The 14,834-nt window shown below is 44.1% G+C and overlaps 1 protein-coding gene and 1 pseudogene across 8 annotated transcripts in view; one reads left to right on the top strand and one right to left on the bottom strand.

Annotated features, from left to right (window-relative positions):
- The window catches only part of LOC109907395 (receptor-type tyrosine-protein phosphatase U), a 270,543-nt gene that overhangs the window by 16,403 nt on the left and 239,306 nt on the right, over window positions 1-14,834 (top strand). The gene's annotated exons all lie outside the window — the stretch shown is intronic.
- The window catches only part of LOC109908408 (intelectin-like), a 38,501-nt pseudogene that overhangs the window by 8,211 nt on the left and 15,456 nt on the right, over window positions 1-14,834 (bottom strand).

The raw sequence follows: 14,834 nt of genomic DNA on the forward strand, positions 1-14,834 counted from the left end.
TACTACATGATTCCATATGTGCTATTTTCATATTTCATAGTAATTGATCTCAGGTGCATCCTGTTTCTATTGATGATCCTTGAGAGGTTTGATTGGAGTCCACCTGTGGTAAATTTAAATGTTCGGACATGATTTGGAAAGGCACACACCTGTCTATGTAAGGTCCCACAGTTGACAGTGCATGTCAGAGCAAAAACCAAGCCATGAGGTTGAAGGAATTGTCCTTAGCCCTCCGAGACAGGATTGTGTCGAGGCATAGATCTGGGGACAGGTATCAAAAAATGTCTGCAGTATTGAAGGTCCCTAAGAACACAGTGGCCTCCATCATTCTTAGATGGAAGAAGTTTGGAACCACCAAGTTAGAGCTGTCCGCCCGGCCAAACTGAGCAATCTGGGGGAGAAGGGCCTTGGTCAGGGAGGGGACCAAGAACTCGTTGGTCACTCTGATAGAGCTCTAAAGTCCCTCTGTGGAAATGGGCAACCTTCCAGAAGAACAACCATCTCTGCAGCACTCCATCAATCAGGCCTTTATGGTAGAGTGGCCAGATGAAAGCCACTCCTCAGTAAAAGGCACATGACAGCCTGCTTGGAGTTTTCCAAAAGGCACCTGAAGACTCTCAGACCATGAGAAACAAGATTCTCTGGTCTGATGAAACCAAGATTGAACTCTTTATCCTGAATGCCAAGCATCACGTCTGGAGGAAACCTGCCACCATCCCTACTTTGGCAGCATCATGCTGTGGGGATGTTTTTCAGCGGCAGGGACTGGGAGACTAGTCAGGATCGAGGCAAAGATGAACGGTGCAAAGTACAGAGAGATCCTTAATGAAAACGTGCTACAGAGTGCTCAGGACCTCAGACTGGGGTGAAGGTTCACCTTCCAACAGGACAACAACCCTAAGCACACAGCCAAGACAATGCAATTTTTCAGTTATTTCTTATAACTGTTTTTGCTTTGTCATGCGGTATTGTGTGTAGATTGATGAGGAAAAAAAACAATTGAATCAATTTTAGAATAAGGCTGTAACCTAACAAAATGTGGAAAAAGTCAATGGGTCTGAATACTTTCCGAAGGAACTATGTTGTTTGTGAAGGAGCCTTACCAGAGATCTCTCTCTCTGTTCATTGACCTAGAAAAGGGATGAGTCTGGCAGAAAGCTGCCTGTGTGTGTGTGTTATTCGATCAGAACAAACAGACCTTTGCACCAGTTGCTTGTTTCTTTTCTTTCTATTTTAAAAGAACATACTCCTTGCCAATGTTAATAAATTGTATTAAGCACATGAAGCTGAAAATTCATTTTCTTACAGTTGAGTTGAACACACCAGGGGCCCTGGAGACTGTAGACAAGCCCTCTATTAATTTACAGCAGGTCCCTCACTTGTTCGGTTCATGTGAGAAAACAAAAGGGAGGGATGTGGAGTAGGAGGAGGAGGAAGATGAGGGGTAGTGTAGACTATAGCCAGGGCTTTGCAGAGATTTAATAATTGTACATTGATATTAATATTGTAAAGTCATGTATATGTATGCCTCTGTCATCAAGGCTATTACTTGAAGTGGAACTGTCAGCGTTTTAAGTACTTTGCAGAGATGAAACAAAGAGACAATGCTAAAGTCAGCCAAAAAGATTCAATTCACAGTTTATGCTACAAAACCAACTTCATGTAAAGTTTAAAAAATAGGTTCTATTTGACAGAAAATTACATGACGTACAGTAAGGCATTGTTGGCAGAATAAATGGATGCAGTTCAATGCATGATTAATATAATTCACCAATACATTTCTTGGTAGTACAAACAATATTGTTATCAGGTTGTAAATTAAAGCTGGCCTGGTACATTGATTCAGTTTCAATGACATAACATTTTGGACAAAACCGGACGAATGTAACTGTAATGGATTTCTTCATCTGAACGAGAGGCGGACCAGGCAGGCGGACCAGGTTGTTTTGATTCATGTTTTAATAAATCCCTTCACATGAACAAACTAACAAAAACAAGAAATGTGAAAACTCAAAACAGTCCTATCTGGTGCAAACACAGAGACAGGAACAATCACCCACAAACACACAGTGAAACCCAGGCTACCTACAGTGCCTTGCGAAAGTATTCGGCCCCCTTGAACTTTGTGACCTTTTGCCACATTTCAGGCTTCAAACATAAAGATATAAAACTGTATTTTTTTTGTGAAGAATCAACAACAAGTGGGACACAATCATGAAGTGGAACGACATTTATTGGATATATCAAACGTTTTTAACAAATCAAAAACTGAAAAATTGGGCGTGCAAAATTATTCAGCCCCCTTAAGTTAATACTTTGTAGCGCCACCTTTTGCTGCGATTACAGCTGTAAGTCGCTTGGGGTATGTCTCTATCAGTTTTGCACATCGAGAGACTGACATTCTTTCCCATTCCTCCTTGCAAAACAGCTTGAGCTCAGTGAGGTTGGATAGAGAGCATTTGTGAACAGCAGTTTTCAGTTCTTTCCACAGATTCTCGATTGGATTCAGGTCTGGACTTTGACTTGGCCATTCTAACACCTGGATATGTTTATTTTTGAACCATTCCATTGTAGATTTTGCTTTATGTTTTGGATCATTGTCTTGTTGGAAGACAAATCTCCATCCCAGTCTCAGGTCTTTTGCAGACTCCATCAGGTTTTCTTCCAGAATGGTCCTGTATTTGGCGCCATCCATCTTCCCATCAATTTTAACCATCTTCCCTGTCCCTGCTGAAGAAAAGCAGGCCCAAACCATGATGCTGCCACCACCATGTTTGACAGTGGGGATGGTGTGTTCAGGGTGATGAGCTGTGTTGCTTTTACGCCAAACATAACGTTTTGCATTGTTGCCAAAAAGTTCAATTTTGGTTTCATCTGACCAGAGCACCTTCTTCCACATGTTTGGTGTGTTTCCCAGGTGGCTTGTGGCAAACTTTAAACAACACTTTTTGTGGATATCTTAAAGAAATGGCTTTCTTCTTGCCACTCTTCCATAAAGGCCAGATTTGTGCAATATACGACTGATTGTTGTCCTATGGACAGAGTCTCTCACCTCAGCTGTAGATCTCTGCAGTTCATTCAGAGTGATCATGGGCCTCACAACAGGGCCTTCACAACAGTATCTCGGACCTGCCTGGTGTGTTCCTTGTTCTTCATGATGCTCTCTGCGCTTTTAACGGACCTCTGAGACTATCACAGTGCAGGTGCATTCATACGGAGACTTGATTACACACAGGTGGATTGTATTTATCATCATTAGTCATTTAGGTCAACATTGGATCATTCAGAGATCCTCACTGAACTTCTGGAGAGAGTTTGCTGCACTGAAAGTAAAGGGGATGAATAATTTTGCACACCCAATTTTTCAGTTTTTGATTTGCTAAAAAAGTTTGAAATATCCAATAAATGTCGTTCCACTTCATGATTGTGTCCCACTTGTTGTTGATTCTTCACAAAAAAATACAGTTTTATATCTTTATGTTTGAAGCCTGAAATGTGGCAAAAGGTCGCAAAGTTCAAGGGGGCCGAATACTTTCGCAAGGCACTGTACATGTATGCATAGGCCGCCACCCCTTGTCTTACCAGACGCCGCTGTTCTATCCTGCCAATACAGCTTATAACCAGCCAGCTGTATGTTGATAATGTCATCGTTCAGCCACGACTCTGTGAAGAATAAGATATTACAGTTTTAATGTCCCTATGGTAGTGTAATCTTCCTCGTAGGTTGCCGATTATATTTTCCAATGATTGCACGTTAGCTAGTAGAACGGAGGGCAGGGTTTTTTTTTGCGATCACCTACGAATTCTCAGAGGGCAGCCCAACCTCCATCCTCTTTTTCTCCGTCGTCTCTTCACGCAAATGATGGGGATTTGGGCCTGTTCCCGGGAAAGCAGTCTGTCGTTCACACCGGGCTCGTCGGTCTCGTTAAAGGGAAAAAAAGGTTCTGCCTTCTTGGTGAGTAATCGCTGTTCTGATGTCTAGAAGTTATTTTTCGGTCATAAGAGACAGGAGCAGCAACATTATGTACAAAATAAGTTTAAAAAATAAGTTAGAAACAACTAAAAAGAACTAACATAACAACCCAATCGGTTAGGAGCACGTAAAACGTCAGCCATCTCCTGGGCCGTCATACTCTTTTGTCATGCAAAAGAGTGCCGTTCTCACGGTAATTGACCATTAACAAACATGTTTAGCATCTCCTGGCCTCTACACAGACAAGCTGTTGATGCACGACTTTGGAACATCTACAGTACATTTAAAATCACAATGAATCCCGTCATTTATTTTAGTCAGGTCTGAAGAAACATCATATGAAGAAAATGTATTTCTGATGAGCAGAATATGAGTTTACTGTAGGCCTATGTTATCTGACTATGCTCCATGACATAGGCTGTAGGCTTGTTCATTTAGCTGACAAGATATGCTTAAAAATCATGTGCCATTATTACATTTTTTCAGATTTTATAGTAAGAAGAACATAATAGATTTTTGTTGAATAAAATAAAAATGATATGTGCATGTTTAGTGGCTATGTTGAGCATAAAAGTGATCATTTGAAAAATGTCCTATATGCTAGATTTAGAGTTATTTTCCTAATTTAGTTGTGAAATGTGCAACCTTAGAATGTCATGGATGGTATGGTGCGACTTTAGGCTATTGATGATTTGAGAAAGTAACAAAAAAAAGAAGCTTGCCCTCCGTTCCTCTCATCAAATGATCCTATTTTCACCCTAAGACTATTGTCAATTGAATGGTCTTTACTAATATGTCAAATTAGTTAAGATTTAGAATGGCGCATAATGTATATGCACTGAAATTGAGAATGGAGGCTGCATGGGTTCCTGCGCTTTTCCTAACCTGATGTTAGTTAGCAAGTACTGCAAAGCCATGTCCAGAGTGCTTAATCTGCTTTCTTTTAGGAGTGCAGATAAGGGTTAATCCCTCACTTACACACACACACACACACACACACACACACACACACACACACACACACACACACACACACACACACACACACACACACACACACACACACACACACACACACACACACACACACACACACACACACACACACACACACACACACACACACACACACACATGCCAATCTCTGTGTCCCTATAGCCCGGGCTGGGATGTCAACCCACTGCTGGACGCTGAGAGAGAGAGGGCATTAGTGAGGAGACAAGAAAAAGCAAGGGAGAGAGAGAGAGAGAGAGAAAGAAAGAGAGGAGGGAGAGGGGGCCTTATGGAGGAGAGAGAGCGAGAGAAAGAGAGAGTAGGGGAGAGGGAGCATTAGTGAGAAGACATTGGGAGGGAGAAAGAAAGGAGAAGAGAGAGAGAGGGCATTAGTGAGAAGACAGAGATAGAGAGAGAGCTAGAGGGGGCATTAGCAAGGAGAAGTCATTAATACATGGTGTTTTTTTCACTTCACTGACCACCAGGCCCTGTCCGGGGTACTACCTCCCTACTTCCCCTCGGCACTCCCTCCCCTCGGCAGTCCTTGACTTTACTCCCTCTACCTCTCTCTGCCTCTCTCTACCCCTCTCTACCTCTGCTGGTTCACTGTGTGAAACAGGGATACAATCCATCTCTCTCCTCTTTTCTTAGCCCAGGGCTAAAGGCTTTTTAAGGTTTAGAGTAAATCCTTACCTCAGCTTTCTGCCACCTAATTGACTTGATTTGTTTGTTTTTAAATGGGCTGGAGTTACATTTGGATCCTCTCCCCCTCAGGACTAGTATACAGCCAGGAACTAAAGTTACCTTACCACAGCACCTCACTAAGAAAGAATAGAATACAGCTAGGAACTAAAGTTACCGTACCACAGCACCTCACTAAGAAAGAATAGAATACAGCTAGGAACTGAAGTTACCTTACCACAGCACCTCACTAAGAAAGAATAGAATACAGCTAGGAACTGAAGTTACCTTACCACAGCACGTCACTAAGAAAGAATAGAATAGAGCTAGGAACTGAAGATACCTTACCACAGCACCTCACTAAGAAAGAATAGAATACAGCTAGGAACTGAAGTTACCTTACCACAGCACCTCACTAAGAAAGAATAGAATACAGCCAGGAACTAAAGTTACCTTACCACAGCACCTCACTAAGAAAGAGTAGCCTTCATTAAGCAGTGACAGTTAAAAGTATAGCTATCATGTGTGTTACTGCTTCCAGCTCCCATGTGGCTCCATACTGCAGACTAGATCATCAACCTAGTAGGAGCTGTGGAGCTGCTGTATGGTCTGGTGCTGTGTACCTGTGAAGCTGACAGGGCCAGTAATGTGCTGTGGAAGTCTATGGTGCACTACCCTAATCAGAGTTGTGGAACCACAGTGCTAGCCTGGTGCTGTAAAACAACGGCATCACATAGCATTGCTGGGCTCTCACAGTGTGGAACGACCCTGACTCAGGAGTGACCTCCAGCTCAAGTTGGGCTGGCAGCAGACACTAAGGGCTCTGGGATTGAGATAGAGGCTGGGGTTCTGGCAAGGGTACATGGGGCAATGGGATGGGATTGTTGGGCCTCTGAGGCTGGGGCTTTCCCAGTGTGGAGGAACCCTGAGTCAGGAGTGACCTCCAGCTGGCTCTGGGGTACAGGGATGGGCTGGGGCACTGCATGGGGCTCTGGCAAGGGATCCATGATGGAGCTGCATCAGACACAGAGAAGGCTTAGGATAACTGCTGGAGTGGGGTTGAAAGGAGGGTTGATGCAGGCAAGGTGGACACCAAAGAAACTTTGAAGTGTGTGTGTGTTTGAGAGAGAATGTGTGTGGATTGACCTAGCCGGGGGCATGAATAAAGTTGAGTGTGTAATTGGTCAACAGTGTTACAGAGAAAACCTCACCGAAGGTGTTAGACTGCAGCTGTGAATGTGTGTGTGTTTATGTGCACAAAATTATTCAGGGGCTTAGAAAATATTACCCCCCAAAAATCAATTATTTTCACATAAAAATTCAGGTTTCGGTTTTTACTCAGTATTTCAATATAATTTTTAAGTGTTAAAAAAGCATGACATTTGAAAATGCTAGTTCAATTTAATATACAGCAAAATCTGAACAATTATTTGGGAGTAAAAACAACAAGGAAAATTGTGTTAAATTTTCTTGATTTTCACAATATTTTCTATCAACTTTAGAATTTTAAGTTGTTGCAACAACTTGCTAGGTGGCTCATGGGTAATTCCAAATTTTTAGACTTTATGGTACTTTTACACAATTTTAGAGACAACACACTGAGCGTAAATATATATATTGATTGCAATTGTTCCCGAATGAGTGAGCGTTCATGTGCAAAGGATTAGCATTTCAATTGTTATAATTATCAACTGTGTGTTGTTTTATCTCAGTCGACCCCCACTTCCCTTTTGTACACCATACCGCGATGCCGGTTTATCCCACTAGGGAAACGGCGTTATCATTTCCTTGCAACAATCTACTGTTTGTTTATCCATTTCTGTGAATTACTTAGTTAGTAAATACATTATTTTAAGACAATTGATGTATGGATGACTCATAGTGAAGACTGGGTTCGTGCAGATAACCAACAATTTACGACGTTTGGAATGGGACTAACGTGAGGTAAAATAAAGAAGAATTCATTAATCAGAAGACTATTGATCAGATATGAAAATATCTGAAAAGTTATTTTAGGAAAATTAAAACTTTTAGGAAAATTTAAATATTCTTAATCTGAATATTTTCCTTGTTGCCCCAACTTCCGAGTTAATTACAGTTACATGATTAATCGGTATAATCGAAAGAAAGTCATTTGATAAAGATTCATCTTCAGTTTAATGATGCCAAAGACACAACAAGGGACTGAGGTGGCTCTGGAGACTTCCAGTCATCCTGGAGAACTGCTAGAAGTCCACGCACCCTATGCCCAAATCTCCCTAGCGGCTAACAGTAACCAAGGTAACCCCTCCTCCTAATCCTTATCCATCGCCATACAATAAGATCTCAACAAAGACTTAAGTGTTTGATGGAAACGTTCCAGCGCTCCTTGACTCTGTGCGTGATAGGCACTAGCCAAATTGTGTTTAATATGGAGCTGTTGGAGATCCTGACCAAACAAATTAGAGGTGAAATTAGATCCTTGGTAACTTTGAAAGACCTTAGGGGTTCCAAACAGTTAGAAACTGAGTCAAAGCTTTTAGCACAGACTTAGTCGTGATAGACCAGAGAGGATAGGCAGCAGGAAACCTAGTGGTCTGACACATCACAGTGAACAGGTAACTACTACAATTTTTAGAGCGAGGCAGAGGACCAACACAGTCAATAATCAGATACTAAAAAGGTTGGCTCAGTACAGGAATAGGAAACAGTGGTACCTGCTTAATAGCTTGATTAGGTTTACCAGTTAATTGACAGGTGTGACAGGTTTTGATGAACTCAGAAACATCCCATTTTAACCTAGGCCAAATGAAATGTCTTAATATGCGATTTTAGGTTTTCCTCATGCCCATATGTCCAGCAACATCGTTGTGGGAAATTGTCAGCACCATCTCACAAAGCTTAACTGGTACAACAACCTGACAAATAGCCTCCCCCACAAAACAACTACTACGAGACACTCACTTTCTCATCAGGACATCCTCCTGGACAAAAGAGCCATGGGTGACATCTCCCAACTGTTCCACAGGTAGAATTTGGTCATGCAACTCTTCTAATGTGGGGTCAGCCTGTTGGTCCTTGATTAGACCAGAGCGGGGTACAGATAACGGGATAACAGGGAAAGTAGTGACATATTTCTTTGTGCCATTCTCGTTAGCCGGCACAGTGACCAGGTCGCCACGGCTCATAGAACACGTCCCTGCACACGCAGAGAACACCTCTGGGAAACTCTGCCCACTCTCACCAGGAATCCCTACAAATGACGGCTTAGCGGAAACCACTAGAGATGGAAACACGACAGGCCACACACGCTCACCAGCCAAGTTATTCCCAAGGATAACGTCAATACCCTCAATAGGCAACGAGGGACACACCCCTACAACAACCTCACCTATCACCAGTCCACAATCCAACATTAGTTTATGCAATGGAACTGAGTGTTCAAACCTATTCCCCTAACTAAAACACTATTCCCCGAATCAGTCTCAGCAGAGAAGGGTAACCCAGACTCCAACACAAATGACTCAGAGGCACCTTTGTCTCTCAGGATCTTCACTGGCACTAGGTCGTTACTTCCTAACATTGACACAAAACCCTCCGTAATGAAAGGTAATAGTCTGGGTCAATATGGACTTTCACATGCCCCTGGCATGACACAGGGTGTCAGGAGTAAACTGATATGCGACAGGCGCTGCTAACGCAGTAGGCTTAGGTTTACCATAAGTGCAGGTACTGAACTTACCCTTAGCTCTGAGAACCGGACATTCGTTTTTCCAATGACCTGAAACCTGACAGTAGTGACACTCTTGACCAAAGTCATCTTTACCAACCATAGTTGAATGAAACTCTGCCCAGGAACCAGAGTATCTTGGTGAGCGAGGCCCAAATCTCTCTCCAAATCTCTATGTGGCTATACAATCAGGGATTGTGTCCTTAAATTGCTCTAGCATAATCAGATCACACAACCCCTGGAAAGTCATAAACACAGAGGCGGAACGTCAGTGAATAAACTGTGAAGATAACTCCCTCACAAACTCACCATGAGTCAGTTTATCAGCCCTTTCTAAAGTTCTAAACTGTTGGCGGTAAGCCTCAGGAACCAATTCGTAAAATCTGTAACACAACCATTTTAACCTTATCATAACAAACACTGTCGGCTACACTCAGAGCTGAATATGCTTCCTGCTCTTTACCAGTCAACAGACACTGCGACATTAAAGTGCGATCAGAATCAGGCCAACACCTAGCGTCAGCAACATGCTCAAACAATGAAAAGAACGTCTTAGTGTCCTTCTCATTATATTTTGTCAACAACTGTAAGTTTCCAACAATATTAAAATAAAGTGGTGATCCAAACTGACCTAAGAGCCATTTTTACTAGTATTAAATGTAAGGAATTGTGAAAAACTGAGTTTAAATGTGTTTGGCTAAGGTGTATGTAAACTTCCGACTTCAGCTGTATATGGAGCTTCCCCAAATCCTACAATAACTCAACCTTAGTCTTCTTGCGGATTCGCGGTGGGTGATTACATACTGTAGCCTGCTGGCAAGGATAAAATCCACCCAGCACGCTGGCAGATTCTCCCCAAGCCACGGATGTGCCTCAAGACAACTGCTCACCACACAAACATAACATACAAGGTAACCATACCCAACGTATTCCTGAGTGAAACACGTCGCTAAGCCTAATAGGGAATTATAAAAACACTGATGTAAATAGTTACCTCATTTTTAAAAAGTAGAACTAGCACAATATTGTTACTGTGTGTGAGGGGGTGTGGGTGGTTGGAATGAATTTCATGTAAAAAACAGAGTTCTCTCCTCAGACTATTCAAGATAACAGTTAAAGGGTTGTAATTAATAGGTAGGAAGACTCCCTTGACAGTCTCACACTCTGACAGCCAGCCATAATGATGTTGAGATGTCGAATGTGCTTATGAGAAATGCTTTTCTCAGCAATCGCCTTCAACCCTATGAAAAACAAAATCACTGGCATGTGAAATTCTTGTTTTGAGGAGAGGGGCAACCAGCCTTTTCAGACCTGTAAGGCAGCTGAAGTTATCCTTTGTGAAGGCAGACTAGGGTAGTGTGAGTGTGTGTGAGAGGGGTGTAGGGGTAGCTGCGCATTCCCTGAGGTAGACTAGTGGGTTCATTGCTGTTGGATGGTGCAGCAGTGTTTTGTTCTGGGCTTGGTTTCAGGGTGTGGGTCCATTCTAAGGCGAGACCGTCAGTTCCAGTGAGCTAGAGTAAGCAGGGAGAGGAGCTGTGGGGGGAGGGGGCTCTAGGGCTGGGGCTTCACTAGAGGATTTAACTTATATTGGAATGAGGGCGCACCTCGCTCAAACAGAGACGAGTGCAGGGAAGCAAGACGGTACAATCTTTCATTATCAGAGTCTACAGGATGGAGAGAGATAGAGAGGGAGAGGGAGGGAGAAGAGAGAGGGGGTCTATTAGAAAGTAAGAAACACTTTTATGTGAGAGTCAAAAGAGAAATCCGGTAAAGAGAGACAGAAAGAAAGGGAAGACAAAGAGCAGTAGACTATGAAAATGAAGGAGATCCAAAAGGAAAGAGGGACTGAGAGAAAGTGAGATGGAGAGATGAGAGGGTCTGTGACAGTGTTAGGACAGAGAGGCTGTTGTTTTCTATGAACACAGGAGAGCCTCTGTCTTCAGCTGCAGTCTTCTAAGCTTCAGTCCCTTCTTTGTCGCAGAGACGCCACCAAAGGAGATAGAGAGACAAGGAAGAGACTGGAGCCTAGCTAAAATCCAATGAAGCCACCCCTGTGTAAGACAGAATACTTTACTTCTCTCGTTAGTGTAGGGATTTGTTATACGTCTCAAGGCAGCGGTCTGTTTCAGAAACCATTAGTAAGATAGAAGTCATTTGTCAGCATAAGATTTAGCAGGAGCCATCCGTTTTGATTTGTCACTTGTTTGGGCCCTTCATTCGGTTGGTGTGAAGTTGAGGCGACCGTTAGACTTTTTAAGAGGCTATTTGTGTGTGTGTGTGTGTGTGGTTGTGAATCACAGTGAGGACTTCTCTGAGCTGTCAGTAGAGAGAGTGCAGGCTGTTCTCTTTCCTGGCCATTCCTGCCTCAGTGTGCGATTGTGTGTGCGTGTGTTTGTGAGTGTGTGTGTGTAGTTCTCTCCTGGCCCCTTGCCTGCCTCTGTCTTCTGTCTCCCTATAAGAAACAGCAATGGAAGAGTCTGTGTGTTACCCATGGGATGAGCTACACTTCATTCTCACAGGCCAGGTGTCGAGACAAAGAGCAGCTGCAGCATCTCTGCGTCTAATCATCTTTAGCGTTGCGAGTGCGTTTCACTCTGGGATGGGTTCCACTAAATCTCCAGCAGAGTGATGTCAACTAAGTAGCACACCTTCCAGAGAGTTTGGTTTTAATAGAAACCTGAAGGTGTGTGTGTGTGTGTCCATGTGTGGGTGTAGCTTGGTTGGTCCACAATCCTGTCTTTTCTCCGTTTCAGGGTTAGTGATGATGAATGAGAGGATATCAGGGATGGTCTTCAGACTCTGTAGTGTTTCTTTTGCCTGTCTGGAGCGGGACCTTGAACAGAACCAGTGGACGGATAGCTAGCTTATTCACCTCTGTAATTGATCTTCTCTAGGCTTGTGCTCTCACCACTGTATCTGCATTCTAAATGGCATCCTATTCCCTATGTATAGCACGACTTTTGACAAGGGCACATATAGGGAATAGGGTGCCATTTGGGACACACCCTGTAGCTGGTGAGGAGTTGGAATGGAGCAGTGGTCCATGTAACAAACCCAGACCTGTCCTCTTGATACTATTGCACTGTTTAAATTTTTCCGGTCAAACTAAATCAAGCACAGTTCAAGTATAAAAGTATTTGACACACACTACCGTTCAAAAGTTTTAGAACACCTACAGTACTCATACAAGGATTTTACTTTATTTAACCTATTTTCTACATTTTAGAATAATAGTGAAGATGTCAAGACTATGAAAAAACATATATGGAATCTGGTAGTAACCAAAACAAGTGTTTGTTTTGAGTGAAGGAAAAGCAGCCAACAAGTGCTCAGCATGTGGGAACTCCTTCAAGACTATTGGAAAAGCATTCCAGGCGAAGCTGGTTGAGAGAATGCCAAGAGTGTGCAAAGCTGGAGTCAAGACAAAGGGTGGCTATTTGAAGAAACTCAAATATAAAATATATTTTGATTTGTTTAACACTTTTGGTTACCACATGATTCCATATGTGTTATTTCATAGTTTAGACGTATTCACTATTATTCTACAATGTAGAAAATAGTCTAATAATTAAAAACCCTGGAATGAGCAGGTGTTCAGTATAGCTATCAATATTAACAAGATGGCGCCGGAGGGTAGGCCTGCCGTCTTATCGGCTCTTAACCAACCATTCTATTTTGTTTGTTCGTGTCACGCCCTGACCCTGGCCACCGGTGTGACGAGGGTGGTATGTGTGTTTTTGTCTCATCTAGGGTGTTTGTACTGTCTAGGGGTTTTGTAGATTTATGGGGTTGTTTCCATCTAGGTGTTTATGTAGGTTATGGTTGCCTAGATTGGTTCCGGCATCCCCAAAAATGTATTGGGGGGTGGCACACAGGGAGTGTGGCGAAGCCAGGTAAGAGACCTGCGCCAACTTCCTGTGCTTACCGGAGATAGAGAGGAACCTGGCAGGCACAGTGTTAACGCATGGAGCACACTGTGTCCCCGGTGCGTGTGCATAGCCCGGTTCGGTACATTCCAGTTCCTCGTTTCGGCCGGGCTAGAGTGGGCATCGAGCCAGGTGACATGAAGCCAGCTCTACGCATCTGGTCTCCAGTGCGTCCCCTAGGGCCGGCATACATGGCACCAGCCTTACGCATGGTGTCCCCGGTTCGCCAGCACAGCCCAGTGCGGGCTATTCCACCTCGCCGCACTGGCCTGGCTACGGGGAGCATACAACCAGGAAAGGTTGGGTAGGCTCGGTGCTCAAGAGCTCCAGTGCACCTGCATGGTCCGGACTGTCCGGTGCCATCTCCACGTACCAGCCCTCCGGTGGCAGCCCCCCGCACCAGGCTGTCTCTCCGTTTCATCCCTACAGGTGCTCGTGCCTGTCCAGCGCTGCCAGAGCCTTCCTCCTGCCCAGCGCTGCCAGAGTCTCCCGTCTGTCCTGAGCTGCTAGAGTCTCCCTTTTGTCCTGAGCTGTCAGAGTCTCCCGTCTGTCCTGAGCTGCTAGAATCTCCTGTCTGTCCTGAGCTGCTAGAGTCTCCCGTCTGTCCTGAGCTGCTAGATTCTCCCGTCTGTCCTGAGCTGCTAGATTCTCCCGTCTGTCCTGAGCTGCTAGAGTCTCCCGTCTGTCCTGAGCTGCTAGAGTCTCCCATCTGTCCTGAGCTGCTAGAGTCTCCCATCTGTCCTGAGCTGCTAGAGTCTCCCGTCTGTCCTGAGCTGCTAGAGTCTCCCATCTGTCCTGAGCTGCTAGATAATCTCGTCTGTCCTGAGCTGCTAGAGCCGCCAGTCTGTCCTGAGCTGCTAGAGTCTCCCATCTGTCCTGAGCCGTCAGAGCCGCCAGTCTGTCCTGAGCCGTCAGTCAGCCAGGACCTGCCAGAGCCGTCAGCCAGCAAGGAGCTGCCAGAGCCGTCAGTCAGCCAGGACCTGCCAGAGCCGTCAGTCAGCCAGGACCTGCCAGAGCCGTCAGCCAGCAAGGAGCTGCCAGAGCCATCAGTCAGCCAGGACCTGCCAGAGCTGTCAGCCCTGACCTGAGTTTTCTTTGTTTTCTTTATATATTTTGGTTAGGTCAGGGTGTGACGAGGGTGGTATGTGTGTTTTTGTCTCATTTAGGGTGTTTGTACTGTCTAGGGCTTTTGTAGATTTATGGCGTTGTTTCTATCTAGGTGTTGATATAGGTCTATGGTTGCCTAGATTGGTTCTCAATTAGAGGCAGGTGTTTATCGTTCTCTCTGATTGGGAACCATATTTAGGCAGCCATCTTCTTTGGGTATTTTGTGGGTTACTGTCTATGTTATGTTGCACGTTAGCACATTGTTTATATAGCGGTCACGTTCATCTTATTCATTTTGTTGTTTTTGTTTAAGTGTTCTTCGTGTTCTTCATTAATAAAGAAGAATGTATTCTAACCACGCTGCGCTTTGGTCTACTCCATATTTAGTGCATCAAAGCTGGGACCGAGAGACTGAAAAACAGCTTCTATCTCAAGGCCATCAGAC

The sequence above is a fragment of the Oncorhynchus kisutch genome, linkage group LG17, assembly GCF_002021735.2.
Source record: "Oncorhynchus kisutch isolate 150728-3 linkage group LG17, Okis_V2, whole genome shotgun sequence".
NCBI classification, from domain to species: domain Eukaryota; kingdom Metazoa; phylum Chordata; class Actinopteri; order Salmoniformes; family Salmonidae; genus Oncorhynchus; species Oncorhynchus kisutch.